This window comes from Marmota marmota, unplaced genomic scaffold (assembly GCF_001458135.2).
Source record: "Marmota marmota marmota unplaced genomic scaffold, marMar, whole genome shotgun sequence".
In the NCBI taxonomy this organism is placed as follows: domain Eukaryota; kingdom Metazoa; phylum Chordata; class Mammalia; order Rodentia; family Sciuridae; genus Marmota; species Marmota marmota.
In genome coordinates, this window is record NW_026000137.1 from 7,545,288 (window position 1) to 7,566,543 (window position 21,256).

Genomic DNA, 21,256 nt, shown 5'->3' on the forward strand with positions numbered 1-21,256 from the left:
GTAGAACACTCACAATTGGCACACACTGCATACCTAGGAGTCTACCGTGTGCTGCATCCCGAGGAGTCTGCATGTTGGGAGAAGTGCATCCCAAGGATTGATTCTGCACAAGGGACTAGAGAGTGGAAGGTCTCCAGCTGGAAGAGTGTTAAAACTTTATGTTCATTTTATTGCAATCCACCAGGATCCCCTGGGGGTGCTGCACAACAAATGGACCTGTCAGACCTCAGGATGATGAGGAGGGATGGGTGCATTAGTGAGTTGTCACAGCCATCATGAGTCCCGAGCGGAGCCTGTGCCTCTGCCTCCTTTCGGTCAGCCTAAACCAGAATACAGAAATCAACAGTGACCAACCAATGTCCTCAGAGTAAGTGCCTTATATCTTCTATGCCAAAGGCCAACCAAATACAGACCAACTGTGGGTGTCCCCAGGTAAGAAACTGATGCTCGCCTAATGGGACTATCTGCAGATGCTTGAAAGCTTCCAGAACTCTAGGCCTCTCACAAAAACAGAAGGAAGAAAAGAAAGTCTTGGATCATTTAAGCACCGAGAGGCTATTCTGTGTAAGAACAGGCCCCATCAAACTGACTGTCCTCAACATGCTCAGAGTGTGGGTCTGGCAGTGGTCATGAAAAACTCTCCCTGCCAGCCCCCAGTAGCTCCTGGGAAAGAACAGTCTCAAGACTGAAGCTTCAGCTTGCTTCAAAGATGGGAATGAGATGACAAAGAAACAAAATTCAAAACTTCATGTCAAGAGGGGTCAACTTCATAAAAACAGCAGTTCTCTGCCTCCTGCCCTTCTTGACAAGCCTCTTCACCTGTCTCTTCTCCACACCCCTCCCGTCTCTCGGATGCAGCCTCTCCTTCCTTCAGAAGCTGCTCCTTCCCCTCTGGATTCCCTCCCTCCCTTTAACACCTGTACTTTTCCCTTAGACTAGAAACTTCTGGTTTTCTCGCTCCATGTTGTCTGAACTCTAGCACACTCCCAGCCTTGCCCCAGCCCTCCCTTTTCCCCTGTTAGTCACTGACCAAGTCAAGAGGAGGCTGGCACATACCTCTGACCTGACCCCAGCCTCAGGTCTCACACTGTACCTGGACCTCCCTGGTCCAATGACCCACAGGGGTCTCAACCTCAGCAAGTCTCACGTCTAAGACGTGTCTGCTTCTCTTTGTGTTCCTCATACAGCAGGCCAGGGTGGTGTGCACCCTGTCCTTTGCTGCTTCTTGGTTCCACCTCATTCCTGAAAAGCCAAATCAGCAGGCCAGGGGTGGTGGGCACCTTCTCCTCTCTGCTTCTGCTTGTACCACCTTAATCCTGGAGAGCCTAATCCAGCAGGTAAGGGGAGGTATATAATGGAGAGCACCCCAACAGAGCAGATTCCTGCCCAGGAGGTGTGAGCCTCCTAGGAAAGCAAAAATTCTGAAATAATCAGTAAGTAATACAGAGCCAGAAATTAGATATGAAAAGACGCGCGTCTGATGGGTCTTCCAGTCCTGATAGGAGCTGGGACTGAACAATTGAAAAAAGGCTCTGATTTTTTTATTTAAGGGGGAGTACATCAAAGGTAGGGATGAGGTTTCAATGGGAAGAGTCTTATTTAGGTGCTTGCTTCTTGGTGTGGCCGAGGTCTTGCAGTAAACATGTTGATTGGCATTTGACAAACTACACACATCTCCAGGAGGCTGTCTGGCTCCAACAGGTCACTCCCATCTCTGGAGCTGAGCTAGACTTGAGCACTGAGCTAGGCAGGGCACCACATGAATCAGGAGTTGTTAAACCAGTGGATTCCTCTCACCTGTGTCCTGAGCAGGCAGATGAAATGGGGTTCCCCTTGGTGGAATGGGCTGGCTGAGAAATAAATGCGAAGAAGAATAGAATGACAAAAAACCCACAGGATACAGAAAGTAATTTCAAAAGCTGGGGCAGGATGGGCAAGCAAATCATACAAATCAAGCTTCTATACTCTGGCAAGATGGAGCTCATGCCTGCTTTATTTATATCAGTAAACATCAAAGGCCTTCTATAGCATGTTCTTCATCAAAAAAGGTTAAAGTTGAGCTGTCCAGTTCCCAAAGTGTTATGCCCATCTCCAGAGCTACTATGAGGGATCTTCCTAGCAGAGTGGAGATAAAGGTCATGTGCCTTGGGCAATCGATTGCTGTGGGAGAGTCTGGAGAGTCTGCAATGCCAAACCTAAATTCTCCCGGCTGTCATACCGAGAGAAGACCCTCATGTAATTCATGGATGGCTTCCCACAGATTCCTACTGGGAGTTCTTGATACAAGCCTTCCCTGCCTAATGGCTCCAACATTGCTCAGTTTACCCATGGTTCATAGATGGCTCCTGGCATAGATGGATACCCTCTCCTCTCTGCTTCTTCGTGGGCTCCACCTTAGTTCTGAAGAGCCTAATCCAGCAGTCCACAGGTCATGGGCACCCTCCCTTCTCTGCTTTTTCTTGGTTCCACCTCTGTCCTGAAGAGCTTGATCCAGCAAGCCAGGGGTCAGGGACACCTTCTCCTCTTCACTTCCTCTCTGGGTTCTTTGTCTTGGGTGCCAACTCCCAACATACATGATTCCTCTGACCATCACCACCGTATCCATCCTTCACAAGTTTGGCCTAAATGTAGACCTGACTTAAAGTTCTGATCTTATGCCCCCAGTTTAGGACCCTTTGCAGTTGCCTCTTTAGGATTGGCTCCACAGGCCAGGTGGTGCCTGGTGCTGCCTGGCTCATCACGGACAGCTTCCCACCAAGCACTTGACCTCAGTTCCAGATCTCACTGCCATCAACGAGAGCTCCACTCTGCACCCATGCCCTTCTCTCTGCCCAGCGCACTCGCCAATATCTTTAAACCATTAGTGGTTGTATCTACTTCGAATACTTGCATTGTAGAGCAAAATCAAATATCCCATGTCCAGTTCTCACAGTGACCATGCAAGAAAGCCTCTATATCTGAGTGCAGAGGAAAAGGCTCACCTCCAAGAAGGCTGCTCAGGGAGAGAGAGAAGCAGAAATAGTGTAGCTCAGCCTCAAATGATCGCACTGCTCCTCAGGTTCATCCTGCTAACTGTTAGTCAATCCTCACTCTTCTTTTAAAGTTCCCATCACGCACAGTCTCTCAGGAGACTTCTGTCAGGAAAAGGGCAAGGCTCAGGCCTGGAAGCAAGGTTTGAGGATCTGGCCATTGAAAAAAAGATGCCAGGCAGGATGAGAATACTGGTTGTCCTTGTCCTTTATTCAGAGGTGGCCATAGCCCTTAGCCAGCCCTCTGAGCCATTTCTATAGGTCTTTTTTATAAGCAGGCCAAACAAGAAGGCACACTGCCAACAGGTTACATCAGTGGGTATACGCTCACAGGCAAATGTTCATGACCTTGAGTATATACGCTGAAGCAAGGTGTTCGTGAGTACACACTGACTATAACATAACAAACTCATGGCCTCAGTCACACACTGAAGGCATAACATTGCTTGCTGGAAGCCTTGGTAACAGAGCTTAACTATAGCCATTTGGGGCCTGCTTTATACCTTCCCTCCCCCATGGACTCAGCTTTTGAGATTTCTCCTGCTATGCAGTCCTCATTGGGAAATGATGATACACTAAGCCACCTGCAGTGGGTACTCCCCTGCCTGACATGCAGTGCACATCCATGCACCTGAGCTTGTGGGGACTTCATTCTCTCACTGTTCCCATCCCACAGTGAGCCACTCCAGGGCATCCAGTGTACTCTGCCCTTAGCACATCTGGCCCAATGCCTGTCGCAGTCCGGCTGCAGCAAACTAGCCGGGGGGTGATGAGCAACTTGTGTACATGATACAGCAGGAGTGGGAGCCGTTTATTGTAGGACAGGAGGGGTATTTATACATTCCACACAGCTTATCTAATTAACATAAACTAGAGACAGCAGTCAACCAATAAGGAATCTCCACACTCAATGGCTCCTGGCGCTACTTCACCAACCACTCCCTCTGCAAAATGCCAGGCGCCATCCTGACTTGTTTACAGACTCTAACACATGCCTATGTGCAATGAGCTGTTTTGCCCCTGGGGACTCTGGCCCAGGCCTACACTCAGTCATTTGCACTACCCTAGGTAAACCTGGCCCAGCATCTGCCTGCAACATCTGGACTTCAGTTAGCTGGACTACCCTTGGTGCCTCCTGATTCATGTGGTGCCCTGGCCCCTCTGGCTCTGTGCCCATGAGTTCCTGGCCCCATGCCCCTGTGGAGTCTCTGGGACCACCCTGGGCATTCTTGTGGTCGGCTGGACTTCAGTCAGCTAGACTATCCTGCACATCTGACCCAGCACCTATGCACAATCAGTGGATGACTGTGGGGAGCCAGCTGTGAAAAGCACATGAGAATCTTCTCTGGGCGTGTAGCCAGGGAGATTTTAGGTTTAACCTTGGGAAGTATCTGTGGCTCTCCCATGCAATAGATTGCCCAAGGCACATGACCCTCATCTTCGATTTGCTAGGAAGATCTCTCATGGTCGCTCTGGAGATGGGCATAACCCATTGGGAACTGGACAGCCCACCTTGAACCTTTTTTGGAGAAGAACATTGTATGAAAGGGCTTTGATGTCCCCCGATATAAATAAAGTAGGAGCAGTCTCCATTTTGTCAGGGTATAGAAGCTCGATCCATGTGATTGGCTTGCCCATCCTGCCTCCACTTCTTAAAATTATTTTCTGTGTCCTGTTTTTTTTTTTTTGGCATTCTATTTTTTCCTAGCTTTTGTTTCTCAGCCAGCCCATTCCACCTAGGGGAACCCAATTTCCATCTCCTGCATGGGACATAAGCAAGAGATGACGCTTGGTGCATCTGGCACAATGTCTACTCACCATCTCTGCTGAGATTAAAAGGGGCTTTTTGTGGGTCCTGAAAGGAAAGTGACCACAACACTCGGAGCAACCAAAAGATCTTTATTGCAGCAGTGCAACAAAGAGAAAGGAAAGAAGGAGAGAGAGAGAGAGAGAGAGAAAAGAGAAGAGATGAACAGGGACAGAGCAAGAGCAAGAGAGAGACAGAGAGCGCACGTAAGAAAGATAAAGAGCAAGAGAGAGAGAGCAAGAGAGAGAGAGCAAGAGAGAGAGGGAGAGAGAGGGCCTGGCAGGAGGGAGTTTTTATAGCCCAAATCTAATGGGGCCTCTGGGTCTGCAAGCTGCCTTGTTGGCCCAAGGGGGGGTTAAGTGTTCAGCCTTGAGCAGGGTTGAATGTTCAGACTTGAGGCAAACAGGTGATAAAGGACCAGATAGAGGGGGGTTTGAGTGCGTGGGCTATCTTGCAGCCAACATCTGTTCATCCTGCTCTGCACCCAACAGGTCCTGTGCCTGCACAAGGTGGTGGTGCACCCTCCCTCCCACCTACACTGCACATGCACAGGAAAGTGGTGGGTGGTGGGTGGGGGTGTTCACAGCTGGCTAGACATTCTGTGCTTGTACAGGAGGAAGGCTGCTACCATCAGGGTCTCCACCTTCTCCCCAAACTAAAAAAATAAAAAATGAAAGCCACTATCATCCATGTGCTCGCAGCCCGCATCCATTTCATCCTGGGCTGTGTGCTTAAGAATGCCCAGGGAACCCACAGAGAGTGTCTGTGACTGTGTCATGCTGCAGGTCTGGTGTGCCCTTGATCAGAGTACTCTGAGCTGAAGAGTTTGGTATTTAAGGCATTAAAATAATTGCCTGAGTTGTTCATGCAGCTTTTCATCAGCATGTCTGAAACCATTAAATATAACGATGATGATCATAAACTCTGTTTCTGAAAACACTAAATGAGCAAGGGCTGGAAGGAGAATTTTGTGATATTGCTATTCTGGTTGAAGATGTGAAATTCAGAGCACACAGATGTGTGCTTGCCTCCTGCAACACTACTTTAGAAAGCTTTCCAAGAAGCTTGAAGTAGATAGCTCCTCCATAATAAGCTTTTCAAGAAGCTTGAAGTAGATAGCTCCTCCATAATAAAGAGAGATTTTCTTCATTCTGATATATTTGAACTACATACACACAGCAAAGATTTCTGTGAAAAAGGAAGATATTAACTTAATATCATGTCATCAATTCAAATTATTGGTATCAAATTTTTGGATAAACTCTGTTCTCAGATATGAAATATGTGTAGTACCAATGAAAATAAAGGCCAACCAAAGAGTAAATATTGCCTCAAAATAAATCACCCCATTGGAGATACTGCTGACCCTCAGGATGATTACATGTAAGAAATCAAGGATCAGGATGACAGTCCCATGGCACAGTAGAACTCCCCCTCCCCATTCAGGAGGACGGCAAGTCACCTGCAGCTATGCTCAGGGTTCAGGAAGCAATTTTGAGAGAGCTGGGGATTGAGGAAGTTTGAGAAGAAAATTGATATGGCCAGAAAACAGAATCCATGGAGACTCCAGAGTCCAAAGATCTTTGGTCCCAGACCCCTCGAACTGTAACATGTAATGATGGAAGGAGTGAGGTGAAAGAGGGGTGGACGACTGCCACCAGGGGCATGAGTCTGAGTATTTGCTCTATGGTCACCATCAGGAGCAGACTGCCTTCAAACATCGGTGAGACATTTTATGATGAGGTAGGTTGAGGGAGCGTGAGACTCTCCACACAGCAGGCAGGCCATTTGTCTGTGAAATGTGGATAGAAGGGCTCATCACACAGACCCATCTGAAAGAACATCTAAAAGTCCACACAGGGTATAAGCCCTACAGTTGCGAGGTGTGTGGAAAATCGTTCATTCAAGCCTCAGACTTAAGAAGCATGAGAGAGTTCACAGTAATGAAAGACTCTTCACATGCCATGGATGTGACAAAGCCTCCAAACACAAGTCTCGCCCTCAGGACCATGAAAGGAGACTCAGGGGGCATCAGCCAAGGCATCTGGTCTGAAGAGACAGGAAAACAGTGTGAGGAAGCAGGCTACCCCTCCATCCAGAGCCAGCCCAACAGTGGCAGCCAGCCGCCTGGCAATAGAGCAGCACTGACAACAGCAGCCAGTAGCCAGGGGAGGCGGGTGGTTCAGGGGCACCCCTCCTGGGAAGGCAGGGGAGGTGGGTGGTTCAGGAGCACCCCTCCTGGGAAGGCAGGGGAGGCGGGTGGTTCAGGAGCACCCCTCCTGGGAAGGCAGGGGAGGCGGGTGGTTCAGGAGCACCCCTCCTGGGAAGGCAGGGGAGGTGGGTGGGACAGGAGCACCCCGCCTGGGAAGGCAGTTGCCGTGTTTTCATGGAAATGAGTGGAGCGTGTACCTGGTGGACATGAGGCACTGGTTACGTGTTTTAAAACTTGTCAAGGAAATCCGTTCCTAAGTTCTGACCAGTTTCACTGTCCTTTTTGGTGTCTTTTCTATAATTTTAATTTGAGAATTCCTGTGTCCAGTTTAGAAGTGAGAGATTTCTGTTCTGTTTTTTAATCCTCTACAGGTGCACTGTGAAAGCACTGCACAGAGTAATAATCAAGTAAACTGATTTCTTAATCATCACAATTATATGTAACTTTAAAAACGAACAGTTTAATAACTTAATAAACGTTCTTCATGTAGAGCTACAAAACGCTGGTGGGTTGACCACGAACACTGCACAAATGTGAGACCAAGTTCTGGAAATGCAGAATGATATTAGATTTATATTGGTTTATTTTTTCTGTCACTGTTTTTCATTGCTTTTTGGTGGAGAGTGATATTTGCCTCTCTGAAGTGTTTCTTCATCCGTTTTGATTGCCCTATACCTACTCCAAAGGCTGTGGCCACATGTACTGCCTCATCCTGTGAATCCACTGGGAGGCTGGCACTTGGGCTGGGTTCCAAGGTCCCTCTTCTTAGGGCATTGTCTTTCTGCACAAATAGGGGTTTATGGAGTAGACCAGTGGTGAGCAGGGTAGAAGGCTCTAGAGACAATGTGGAACAATTCCAAGACCTTAGAGCAAAATAATTCTAAACTGATTTTGAAATTAGATTTATATTTAGGTTCAAAATTAAGAAACATTTGTGTAACTTAATGGAATATCACTAAGATTTCAGGCTCTCTGTGGCACATAATTTATCCATAAAGGAGATGCAATATGCTTAATTAAATTGATAAATTAAAAAACCTTCTAGGGCTGGGGTTGTGGTTTGGCAGTAGAGTGCTTGCCTAGCACATGCAAAGCCCTGTGTTCGATCCTCAGCACCACATAAAAATAAATAAATAAAATAAAGGTATTGTGTCCAACTACAACTAAAAAATAAATACTTAAAAAAACTTTCTAAGTGTGAAAATATGAGTGTTAGACATATGTATCTCAAGTAAAAGCGAATGGCTGCACCTTTATTGCACATTGGACTAAAGTAACTTCCATGAGCAACAAACGTCAGACTGTTTTTAACCAATATTAAAGATTGTCAGGCCGAATATTTATTTTTGAACTATATTTCATCACTGGGTACAGTTTAAATAGAAGTTGATTGCCTTTTCATAGTTATAAATCAAAATTATAAACTCTGTTTCAGTTTAGTGTACTAAATGTTCTTTTAACTATTTCCTTAGAAGTATATTGAAATGAAAACAATAGTTTGGATTTTGTTCTGTAAGAAAGTATTAGCCAATTATTTTAGAATATATACAATTGTAGAAAATGCCAACCTTTAATATTCATATTTGATTGCTAGAATTTTTAATACATTAAAGTAATTTTATTTCATAGCTTGCTACATTAATACCTGTAATGACTATTGTGGGAGAGACATTATTCTTTTAAATTGGTATATATGTTATGTCTAAGACTATAGGATGAAGATGCTACTTTAAAATAAATTATTTATTGGTAAAAAATGTTCAATTTAGTTTAAAATTAATTTAATTAAAAAAATAAATAAAAGGGTCTTCTTGGTTGTTCCAAACTGGGAATGGTGCGGGGATAGGGTGGGGGCTGGAGGAGATGTGAGGGGTGGGCTTTGTCCAGTCCTGGGCTTTCAGGGCTCCAGGACTTCTTGATTAAGTTTCTAAAACATGAATCTGGAGAGCAGATATTTAAAAGATAGCACTAACCATTCAGATCAAGTAATGGGATGTGGGCTCTATTTTAGCTTGAATTACCAAAATTGTGATTTGGAATATTAAGAATTTCATAGGGTATTCATCAGGACTCAGCAGTGGCATAGCTCTCCCTGCAATTCTAAAGAAATTAATTAACAATATACAGCTTCAGAATACACTTGCTGGTTTTGGAAAAAGATAAAATTGAAAGCTCTGCTGGGGAACTTATGTTGCAGTCCAAGATCCTTCAAACTGATCAGCATGGGGAACTGAGGCCACCTCCAAGTTCTCCCTTGCATGCATGCTGCAGGGCTCAGAGACGTTTCCAGGTCTGGCCGTCCTTCCAAGGAGGCTCCTGTGGGGAAGATATAGACCTGGGCTTTTACCCCTGTGTTGTCCTGAGTTCATCATCATCCCAGTCTACAGGTGCTTTCAAACAGAAGCCACCTTCCCCCACTGTGAGGCATAAAGGTCAGGTCAGGCCATGTGGCCCAGAGGCCTGGGGGAGGTCAGAGACCCTTGGGCCCCTATGGCATGAATGCACTACAGCCCTGCTATTCATTCACCTATTAAAGCACACCTCCTGGTTCCTTAAAGCATTTGACCATTGTGAACAGAACTTCTGTACATAATTGCACGCTGTATTTATTTAGACGCTGTTTTAAGACCTATATTTTCAAAGTAGTTGTCTGAATTCTTAGGATCATTTTGGATCACATGGTGAGTTCATATTTAACTTTGGAAAAAAATGTTAAACTTTTTAAAAGTGGCAAACTATCATGCATTCCACCAGCAAAGAATGAGAGTTCTGGTTCTACGTCCTCCAATCGATACTGCCTGGAAGAAGGTTGGAGCCATGTAATTAATACACATGCAGGGCCGTCCCAGCAGTGTGGGCTATTTCCCCTCATGTCAGGTGATGATGTTAAGAAACGTTTTCTATGATTTTTTGCCATCTTCAGGTCTTTTATAAGTTGTCTTTTCAGATCTTTAGCTGTTTTCAGTTGGATTGTTTGTTTTATTATTGTTAAGTTTTATATTATATTTAGGCTACAAATCCACATTGGATATGTTTTTTCCAAATATTTTCACCAGTCTGTGGCTAAGCTTTTTCTCCTAATATGGTTTTTTACAGAGTTGACTTTCTTTCTTCCTTCCTTCCTTCCTTCCTTCCTTCCTTCCTTCCTTCCTTCCTTCCTTCCTTCCTTCCTGGGGTTGAACACAGGGGCACTTAATCACTCCAAAGCTTTATTTTTTGGACAGGANCTTTGAAGGGAGAGATCATGGGTGCACAGACCTTGGGGCCATGATTATAGTGAAAAGAGCTTCCTCCTCCTTGGGACCCACACAGGGAGATGCCCTGGCTGGGGACACCTGTGGGCTGTGTCTCTTTGGCACTTCTGTGGCTTTGGGATAACTGAAGTCATCTGAGGAAAAGATAAGAAAAAATGAGGAAAAGCCTCTTGTCCACTGCCCCACATGCTGAGGAAGATCTGCCAAGTTCTTTACGTTTGTAGGTAATATTTTAGCAGGACTTAATTTTACAAAAGTCCCTTGTTGAGGCTTTGACTTGTCACCACCATAGCTTGCCAAAGTACTTTTATGGATTGGATGTGTTTCTTGGGAGAAATTCCAGGACACTAGAAGGAGAAACACCAGATGCAAACTCATGACTCTGCAAGGAAGGCATGGGGGTCCTAGCTCCTTGAGCCTCACTGGGCCTGAGACAAGACCACCTCATTCTTTGTTTTTATTTTTGTGTGGCTTGCTTTTTTTCCCAATGTTAAAGTACTTGAAAAATATTGAGAAGTTGATATACCAATGTGATAATAATATTGTGGCTGTATTAGAGTTCTTCCCACTATGTGACTACAATTTTTAAAGAAGATACCAGGGCTTTCTGGGTGAATCTGTATACTGAGGTGGACTGTCTGACAATTCCCAGAAGCCACTGTGGTGGTAACTGTGCCATGCCAAAGTACATGACCCCAAATCCCTGGGCTGCCTGGGCAAGCCTACTGCTACAGCTCCCACATTCCTTTGTGGAGAGGGCTGGGCGGGCAGTCACTGAGCTACAGTACCCAGAATCCTTGGGATGCAGGGCAAGCACATGACCCAAGCTTTCAAAGGCCTCCATAGTGAGTGTTGAGCTGCAGAATTCATTGGCATCATCTTCAGGGGTCCCCGAGCAACCATGTGGCATGCAGCTCCCATGCACGAGCAGAACAGACTACACTCACCATGACCTTGGGAGCCTGCAGCTCCCAGAAGCCTCTTGGATGAAAGCTGCATGGGCAGAATGTTGCACTTCACTGCTCAGTTCCTGAACTTGGCCATGTGAATGTGCAGACTGCAGCTCCCATGCCCCTCCATGGTGAGGGCTGGACACGAGAATACTGCACTATCCCCAGCATCCTTGGGGATGTCTGGGGGAAAATGTGCAGACTGCACCTCTCATAGTCCTCTGTGGTGACAGCTGTGGGTAGGCCACTGGACCATAGTGTTAAGAGTCTTCAGGGTGCCTGGGCAAACATAGCCTGCAGCTTACATAGACATCTGGCAGAGGTGTTGGGAGGGCAAAACACTGGCCTACATTACCCACAAACCCCAGAGTGGGGAAAGCTCACAGAAGTGAACCTCATTGTCACAGGTAAAATGTGGGACTGAACTGTCTACAATCCAAAGGGGTCAGAAGCTCCTGGGTCACCACCACCCTCTCAACCAGCAAAACACTGGATTATATTACCCATAGTTCACAGGGGCAGAAGCTTGCAGGCATCCCTTCCATCACTCCTTGTGAGTGGGCAAAATTCTGCACAAAACTGCCTACAATCCTAAGGGAGTTGAAGCTCCCACCATCCCCTATTGAAAGCCAAAAAAATATTAAACTACATTAGCACCCTCAGGATTAGAAGATGGGTTAGGGTTTGGTTATTGTCCATGGGAATTCTGAGAGCTTACTCCCCTGCTCAGCATTTTGGATAATGTAGTTCCATGGTTTGGCCCTTCACTGAAGAGGATCCTGGGAATTTCCCCCTCTGAGGATTGTGGGTAATTAGTCCTGCCATTTGCCTGCTCATCCATGGGTATACTGGGAGCTTCATACCCCTTGGGATTGTGGGTAATGTTGTCCCAGGTTTTACCTGCTCTCTTCAGAGAATCTTTTGAGTTCCTGCCCACTTTAGGATTGTGGCTAATGTAGTTTTTATTTATTTATTTAATTTGTTCTAATTAGTTATACATGACAATAGAATGCATATTGACACACTGTGCATAAATGGAGCACAATTTCTCCTTCCTTTGGCTGAACATGGATAATGTAGTTTTGAGTTTACTGTTCACTGTGGAGGATTCTGAGAGCCTCCTTTCCTTGGAATTATGGGTACAATATCCCCCTTCACTGGAGGCACCTGGGAACTTCCTACCCCTAAGGATTGTTGGCAATTGCCCTCATACTGCAGAAGATCCTGGGAATTTCCTTCCTAAGGATTGTGGGTAATATAGTATTATAATTTACCCACTTACTGAAGGAAAACCTGATAACTTCCTATTGCATAGGATTTGGGGCAATGTAGTCAAAGGTATTGCCTACTGAACATGGGGGATCCTGGAAATCTCTATCCATGTAGGAAAATGGGTAATCTAGTTTCAGAATTTTGCCTGTTCACTGGGAGGAAACTGGAAAGTTCTACTCCTCCGAGGATTTTGGGTAGTGTAGCCTCACATTTTGGTTGCAGGAAACCCTGGAAACACTCTGCCCCTTAGGTTTGTGGGTAAGGTAGCCCCATGGTATGGCTACTCACTGCAGGGTAAACTTTAAGCTTTCACCCCTTAAATTGTGGGTAATGTAGATGGATAATTGCCTCATAAATGAAGGGAATCTGGGAGCTTCCTCCACTTAGCATTGTGAATAATGTAGTAACGTAAAATCCTTGCTCACCACTGGGTATCCTGGATTTTTCCCATAGGATACTGGGTAGGGTCATATCAAATATTCTGCCTTCCACTGCAAAGGATTGTAACCTTCCATTTAGGATTGTGGGTCAGGGTAAGGATCAGGGTTGGGGTCAGGGTTCAGAGATTAAGTGTCAGGGCCAGGTTTAGAATTAGGTTTAGAACTAGTGCTGATGTTGGGGCTAAGTTTTGGTTTGGGGTTTGAGCCTCATTTAGGGCTATGGCTAGGTCTAGGGTTAGTGCTGGGTTAGGGTTAGAATTAGGGTTAGGGTTAGAGATGAGTTTTGTTTACAGTATTAGGTCTGGGTTTATTGCTAGTGTTAGGGTAAAGTCCAGACTTACTGACAATACTATGTCTAACCTTCACTTTTCCTTAGTATTTTGGTTTTGCTTCTGAATTATATTTAGTTTGGATTATTCAGTTTCTGTTTGTTTTTGTTAATGTTCTGTTTAATTCATTACTTATTGTTCCATTTCCACTTGGAATTTGTTTTTATGTATTTAATTTTAAATATTTTGTTTTTTTCTTTTTTATAGTTGGATAACAGGTATGATTATCAAAAATCAAACAGCTGTGTACTCCAAATTTGAGAAGCATTCTTCCCTTTCTTTTTGATTGGTATTTAAATTTCATGTTCTTATTTGATAATCATATATTGATGTTGAGAACCATCCGTGGGCTGTGTGTGGAATATATTGCACATCACAGCCTCATGAATAGGATAATCTGGTGTATGGGAACTTCCAGTGGACAATTCCTCACATGTGAGCTCTATTTAGCTCTGCCAAAGGTCCCACACAGCACGGGAGGTGGGGTGACCTGCTGCAGCTGCAAAGCCCCTCTGTGACCTGCCAAGATGCCAATCAATCTGCTGACTGCAAGACATCATGAAGCAAGGCTCCACCCCTGGATCTCCACCCAGAAGCCAGAGGGACTGCCCCATACTCTGAGAAGCATTGAAAATCTTTGATACCATACCTTTAGGCCAAGTTGCTGAATTAGAATAAGCTCTACTTTCCCACCCCGAGCCCAGCACTCCAGGTTTCTTGTGGTCTTGGGCACCACCCCTTAGCTTTTGTAAGGGTTTTAATCAGTAGAGTCCTGCACACTTTGCTGCAGATCACCCACTTTCACTGGCTATAACAAGCCCAGACTGGACTCAGATACTTAATGCAGAAGGTAAAATGATTAAGCAACAAAATGTAGTTAGTGATGGTCATCCCAGGATGCCTGGTTGCCTCCAAAGGGAATGTGAAGGTTGCATCAGGGAAAATAAAGGCCTGCGGACCTCAGAGTTCAGGGTCATCCCATCTTGCTTAGCCTCCTGCCATAGCTTACATCTGCGTGTTGTGTGAGCCTGAAGCCTTATTCCCCAGAAGGCTGCCCCATAACCTGCAGAAGGATTGAAATGACCCCTGCTACATCAGGGGCCCAGGAGACCTGCAAAGGATTGCAGTGGCCCCGGCTATGTCTAGGGCCTAGGATATCTGCAGAGGCATTGAGGTGGCTCAGCTATGCTCAGGAACTTGGGGACCTACAGAGGCATTGAGATGACCCTGGCTATATTCAGGGCCTACAATCATGTCATCTGCTGCTGCTCCAGACAGAGCTAAATATGGAGAGCTCCTTGACAAAGACATGAGCTTCCAAGTGCTGTCTTTTCTATGGGGTTTCAAAGTGTTTTCACACATAGGGGCATAGTTTTTCATCTGGGAACTTATTTTTTTAATCTATTTTTTTATTGGTTGTTCAAAACATTACAAAGGTCTTGACATATCATATTTCATACATTAGATTCAAGTGGGTTATGAACTCCCATTTTTACCCCAAATACAGATTGCAGAATTATTTTAAGAGAATATAATACAGTTACTCATTGTTATGGTTAGGATATGAAATGTCCTCCCAAAGCTCCTGTGTTCATGCAGGAGGTGAAATTATTAGATTATGAATTAATTATTAGATTATGAATTATCAAATCAATAGATAAATATACTCAATGGGTTAATAGTTTGAAAAGATAACCTGTACTGGTAGTAACTATAGGCAGGTGGGATATGGCTGGAGGAGGCAGATCATAGAAGGCATGCTCTCAGGGATTATATCTTGTCCCCTGATTTCTCTCTCTCTCTCTCTCTCTCTCTCTCTCTCTCTCTCTCTCTCTCTCTCCTTCCTGGCTACCATGAGATGAGCAGCTTTCCTCCACCATCCTTCCTTCGGGATATTCTCCTTATCTCAGGCCTAGAGCAGTGAAGTTGACTGACTATGGTCTGAAACCTCTGAAACCATGAGCCTAAAATAAATCTTTTCTCCCCTAACTTGTTCTGATCACTTGTTTTGGTCACAGCAATGAATACCTAACACCTTCATGAAATAAACTTTTACATTCTTGCCTCTGAAAAATATCAACTTAAGACCCATTATTAGTGTGTCTTTTTTAGTCACTCTAAGAAATGTGGTGAGGAGCCTGGTGCGTTGATGCACACCTGTAATCTCAGCTACTTGGAGGTGGAGGCAGGAGGATCCTGACTTTGAGGTTGACCTCAGGAACTTAGCAGGATTCTGTGTCAAAAGTAAAAGAACAGCAAAGGGCTGGGCATGTAGCACAGTAGCAAAGCACTTGCCTGTCATGTAGGACACCTGGGATTCAGTCCCCAGCACCACACATGCACATTCTCAAGGTGGCAAGACTGGAGAACTGCCTGAGGGCACTGGGGTATCACAGGGCAAGGGCCTAGGGGTTTGAATCCAGCAGCTGGTGGGTGAGTGTGCCACCTATGAGTGTCACTCTGATTATCTTCTGTCCTAGGGACATTGCTGACACAGAGCAGGGTTGGGGCAGGCTGCCATTCTGTGTGAAACCTGTGCATGAGTTTCAAGGGCAGCCTTCCTTGTCTACAGTGCAGCTAGGTAGCCTCTTCAAAGACCAGCAGGGTCCCTTTCCCAGCTGCCACCTCCATCCCATTTGACTGAGGTGGCTTCAATGAAGAACATTCAGGTAGAAAGCCACAAAGCTCATATGCAGGGAAGAGAGGATCTAGGGTCCTTTAGGGAGTCCATGGCTGTGAGGAACTGTCAGGTCTGCTGTATACCAGCCACTGAGCACCAGGGACAGGCCTTTCCCTGGGCCATTCTGTCTGAACATGAAGTCCACTCCACACTCTCATGGTTAGCAAGGCACTCCACGTCTGACCACTGCCATGCTCCTTCTGCCTCGGCTCTGTCCATGTGGGGACAAGCGCATGGAGTACTGCATACTTGGCATATGGTAAGGGCCTCTGAGTGGCAGGCCACTCCCCTTTTGCTAGGTATGTGAGCAGCAGGCCGCTTACCCCATAGGCACAGCCCTGGGGCATGAGGCCATGTGTTCCTGTGCTTGCTCCATGGCCCACTCCTTGATTGGTCACTGCAAGGACAGTTAGCAGACATTGCATTGGTGGCTGCCTGTAATCTGCTTAGCTACTGCCTGAGTGTATACACATGGTGACTTCACAATACAATCAGACCTGCTTCCTGCTTGGTCTCTGGAGGTCTTGACTAGCAACTACACAGCCATACTCTCTTCTGCTCTGTTTTGTGGACCTCCTCACTGGACAAGAGAGAGCTCACATAGCTGGTGCCTGAGCAGGGACCTGAGGTAAGCTGTAAGACAGGGTATGTCCCCTCACAGAGCAAGGAAGGGGAAATGGGGAACCTACATACTTCCACCAGCTGCAAGTGTTGTGCACTCTCTTAGAGACTAGTGGTTTAATCCTGAGTAAGAGAGAAGCCCAGAAGTTCCGGGATATAAACACTAATCCGTGGATCTATGCTACTTATGTTTCTGATCCTAGGATATGGGACAAGATAATGGCAAATGCGCAACAAGCTGAAGTGAGACAGGGGTGTACTTTACTACATATTCTTCCTATTGGGACAGCCATTCAGCAAAATTTAGGGGGCCCTGCAACAGACCCTTGTCATCTAATGATGACCCTGAGGGAAGATAAGGCTGTGAAAGACAGGGGGGAAAAGGTGGGGGCTAAAGTCTACTTCAAAGCAAGCAACCACACAGCTGCAGGAGGGAGACAGACAGGAAAGGTACTTCTAGCCTTCATGGTGCAGGAAGAGGTGACCACAAATGGTGCAGATGTGCCTTTTACTGACAGGCAAAGATTGTATCCTTCACTGAGTCAATGGCAACGGCCTCATTATGAGACAGTGCCAAAGCCAGCAAAGTACTATGACAGTTTGGAAATGACTAGGCTGCCAGACAGGTCCAAGCCATGGTCTCCCAGGAACCCATTCCAGGAGGCCAGAGATCTATGTAAGATAAGAGGTGAGAAGTGGGGTAAGGGAATACAACCTTCCCAGTCAACACGGCCCCCACACCACAGCGCCCTGCCACTTGGTATCCACACACATTGGGGCCCTGAAGAAGTTAAAGAAGGCAGCAAAAGAGGATGGGCCCCAGTAAAAGAGGATGGGCAGAGCAAATGCTGGAATCCCTCAGTCTTGAATTTAATTGCCCTCAAGACTGGAAAGACCTAGCCAGAGCAGCTCTTGAGCCTGCAACATTTTTGAAGTGGAAGGCATTTTTCTATGATGAATGTGAACAGCAGGGGATCATAATCACACCATAAATGTTAACCTCCCAGCTGAATGCCTACAGGGAGAGGGGATCTACAGTTCCCCTGTGGTACAGGCTACAGGCCCACCAAATTCTTTCAATCCGGTGCGGCTCTGTGCTCTGAGAGCCTGGAGGAAGTTGCCAGTGGGGGAGGCATAGTCTCTACACAGGGCTTAAGGCAGAAAGCCACTGAGGACTTGCCATAGTTTATTGACAGGGTAAACAAGGCAGTAGAAGGAAAGGTGTCTCATGAAGGAGCTAGGGAAGCCCTAGCCAAGGGATTGATTGGGGACAGACTAAATAAGGAACATAGAGCAGCAGTGGCACCAGCATGAAATGGTGCACTGGATGACTGGATTTTGGCCACTCAGGATACAGGGACACAAGCAGCTCAAGCCTCTCTACTGGCCTCAGCCATGGCAGTTGCATAAAAGGAGGACAAGGAGGCTTGCAGTCAGCTAGTCAGAGACTGCAAAAAATGTGCACATTTTCTCCCCATTGGCCCTTTAAAACCTGCTGGAGTGAATCCCCAAGAGTTAAGATCCAATGCTTTACGGCAAATGGATGTCACTCATTTTGCTCCTTTTGGAAATTTAACATATATTCATGTAATTATTGATATCTGTTCAGTCTGTGTAATAGCCACAGTCTCCACAGGAGAAACCACAAAAAGGTCATCTCCCATCTCCTTAAATGTTTTGGAATTATGGATGTTCCCATGACTGTGAAAACTGACAATAGGCCAGCCTGTAGTAGCAAGACATTTCAAGCAGATTTCAATGATTGGCATATACAGCACTTAACTGGGGTGCCCTACAACCCTTAGACTCAAGACATCATAGAAAGAACACACTAGGAATTAAAGACCATGCTATAGAACAGAGGGGGAAATTATACCAAGTCTCCTCACAATACCTTGAACAAAACCTTATTTGCTTTAAATTTTTTTCAGTTTCAAAATTTTCTACAGAAACAGCAGCTCATAAACATTGCCCCCCACCACAGGGCCCTCCCATGTACCTATGGTCTCATGGAAGGATCCCATAACAAATACATGGGATGGTCCAGGGCTCCTCCTAACCATGAGTCAAGGGTTCACATATGTTAACAGAAGCCTCACCCCATATAGGTGCCTGCCAGGAACACCAACCCTGGATCTGACAGTTTGGAAATGACTAGGCTGCCAGACAGGTCCAAGCCATGGTCTCCCAGGAACCCATTCCAGGAGGCCAGAGGACCCCAGGACCTCCAGGACCCCAGGACCTCCAACCAAGAAGATAAAGGAACTAACTCTGGAGGAGAAACCTCACAAACAAAGGACTCAACAATGCAAACAGACCTCACATAAAGTAACCTGGGGTGATATTAAAGGTTTTGTTGACTGAGCCACAAGATTGTCTCCTTTACCTGGTGGCAATCTCACCCCCTGGGCCTATGACAATGGTCCTAGTGTGTGCAATGCTCACTGCTAACAGTGAAGCCTCCCATGAGTTAAATTGAGTTTTGGACACTAGGCCACCACCTTTAGCAGTGGCTAATCAGGAAGGGGCTTTACCCAAGCTCTTCTCTAAAAATTACAACCTTATTGATCCTGTGTTATCCATCCAGGAGGTAACCATACCCTGGAATGCCAGCATTTCCATACCTACTCTGTCCATTTGTTTCTCCATAGTAGATAATAAAACCTATAATCCAGTCTCCTCTGTTTTGCTCTTGCCAATGAAACTATTGTAGATAAATATAATTAGTCATATGTTGGGCTGTCATAGAGTGGAGGCCTGGGGGATCTGAGACTCAAAGGCACTGCTCAAGGCACTGAGGAAGAAATCATGCCCTATTTTTTACTTCCTCGGGTAATATTTTAGCAGAGCTTACTTTACAAAAGTATTCCTTATTGAAGATTTAGCCACTCATCATCATAGCATGTCACATATGTTTTGTGCAGATTGAGTATGTCTCTGAGGATAAATCCAAGGTCACAGAAAGGAGAAACACAGATACCACCTCAAGATGATGCAGGGAGGGCCCAGTGTCTTGAGTCTCACTGGGGCCTGAGGGCAAGCGCTAATGTGCACCTTATTGCTCGCTTTTATTCATGTTTTAATGATTCGTTTTTCTTACAGTGTGAAAGTATATGAGAAATATTGAGGAGCCAATATGTTAAAATTCAAAGTTACTTCAAGTGTAACTATTGTATTTGTGTCTGTTGCAGGAAGAACATTATAGGTGGGATTATAGCTAAGGGTGGAGTGGTGCCTAGCATGTGTGAGAACCTGGGCTCAATGCCAGACACTATGAGAAAAATACAAAACAAACAAGGAAGAAAAACACAACCTTTGAGATTCTACAGTATAAATTAAGTAGGAGACAAGAAAAGGAAGACTTAAGATGTATTAATCAAATGCAAATTGATACTACTAGTTTGACCTTGGTTTGCTTGAGTCAAATTATAAAATTTATTTGCAATAGCTGGAGAAATCTGTGTATTGATTGGGAATTTGATATTAAGGAATTATTCATGATTATTTTCAATTTTGGCTGTATTAAAGAATTCTTTCCAATACATGACTGCAATCTTTTAGAAGAAATCTGATGATGATGGGGTTTGTAGGGTGAGTCTTTTCAGAATGGGGTGGTCCCTGGAGCCACAGTGGTGATGGCAGGGTGAGTAGCTTCTTGGCTAAACTACCCATAAACATTGGAGTCCCTGGGCCAGAATGTGGCCTGCAGTTCCTATGGGCCATACACTGAGGGTCATGTGGGCAGATTGTTGCACTATACTACCCAGAAACCTCAGGGGCCCACAGTTCCTAGGACCTTTTGTGGTGAGAACTTCATGGGCATAACGACTACTTCCCAGAATTTATAGGGGCTCCTGGCAACCATGTGGCCTATAGTTCCCAGAGACCTTTGTAAAGAATTTTTGATTGGGCAGGATATGCTACCCAGAATTCTCAGTGTACCAGGGCAAACACAAGGCAAAAAGCTTCTAGGGACCTTCATGGTAAATGCCGAGCATCAGAATGCTGAACTATACTGCCCAGAGTCCTCAGGGGTGGCTGGGTGAGAATGTGGCAAGCAGCTCCCATAAGCCTTTGGGGTGAGGGCTACAAAGGTTATGATGGACTGCATTACCCAGAAATCTTAAGGGTCTGCAGATCCCAGAGCCCTCTGCAGTGAGGGCAGCATGGGCTAAATTACAGACTGCACTAACCTGTTGTAGGGACAAATGAGGCAAGACACCGAAGACAGCAGGAAACAGTTTATTGGGCTGCAGCCAGGTTCAGAGGGTACAGCCTTTGCTGTAAACAATCAATCCCCTGAACCCCGAGTTCAGGGAGTTTCAGAACTTTATACCCAGCCTGTAAGGGGAGGGGCTCAGAAGTTCCCAGTCTGCAGAAGTTCACATAAAAGCAGCTTTTTCTCTCACTGTTCTGGGCAAGTTAACCCTTCAAGGACAACACCTGAGAAGGGGAGAGCTTCTTCTCCCCTTTCTTTCCTCCCCCTGCCAGCTGTTACCCTGGAGCCCATTTGTAACTTATCTTAAAATGTAGACATCTCTGTGAAGCCCAGCTCAAGGCCAGAGGCCTTGTTTGCACATTTCTTCAAAGTACTATACTTGGTATGTTTGTGAAAACTAGTAAAGGGGTGTCCAGCTGGAGTGCTGGTATCTTCTCGTCCAG

The 21,256-nt window shown here is 45.6% G+C and overlaps 1 pseudogene; it reads left to right on the forward strand.

Moving 5' to 3' along the window:
- Positions 1-5,538: 5,538 nt before the first annotated feature.
- LOC107156299 lies at positions 5,539-6,889 on the forward strand (annotated as a pseudogene).
- The last annotated feature ends 14,367 nt before the right edge of the window (positions 6,890-21,256 follow it).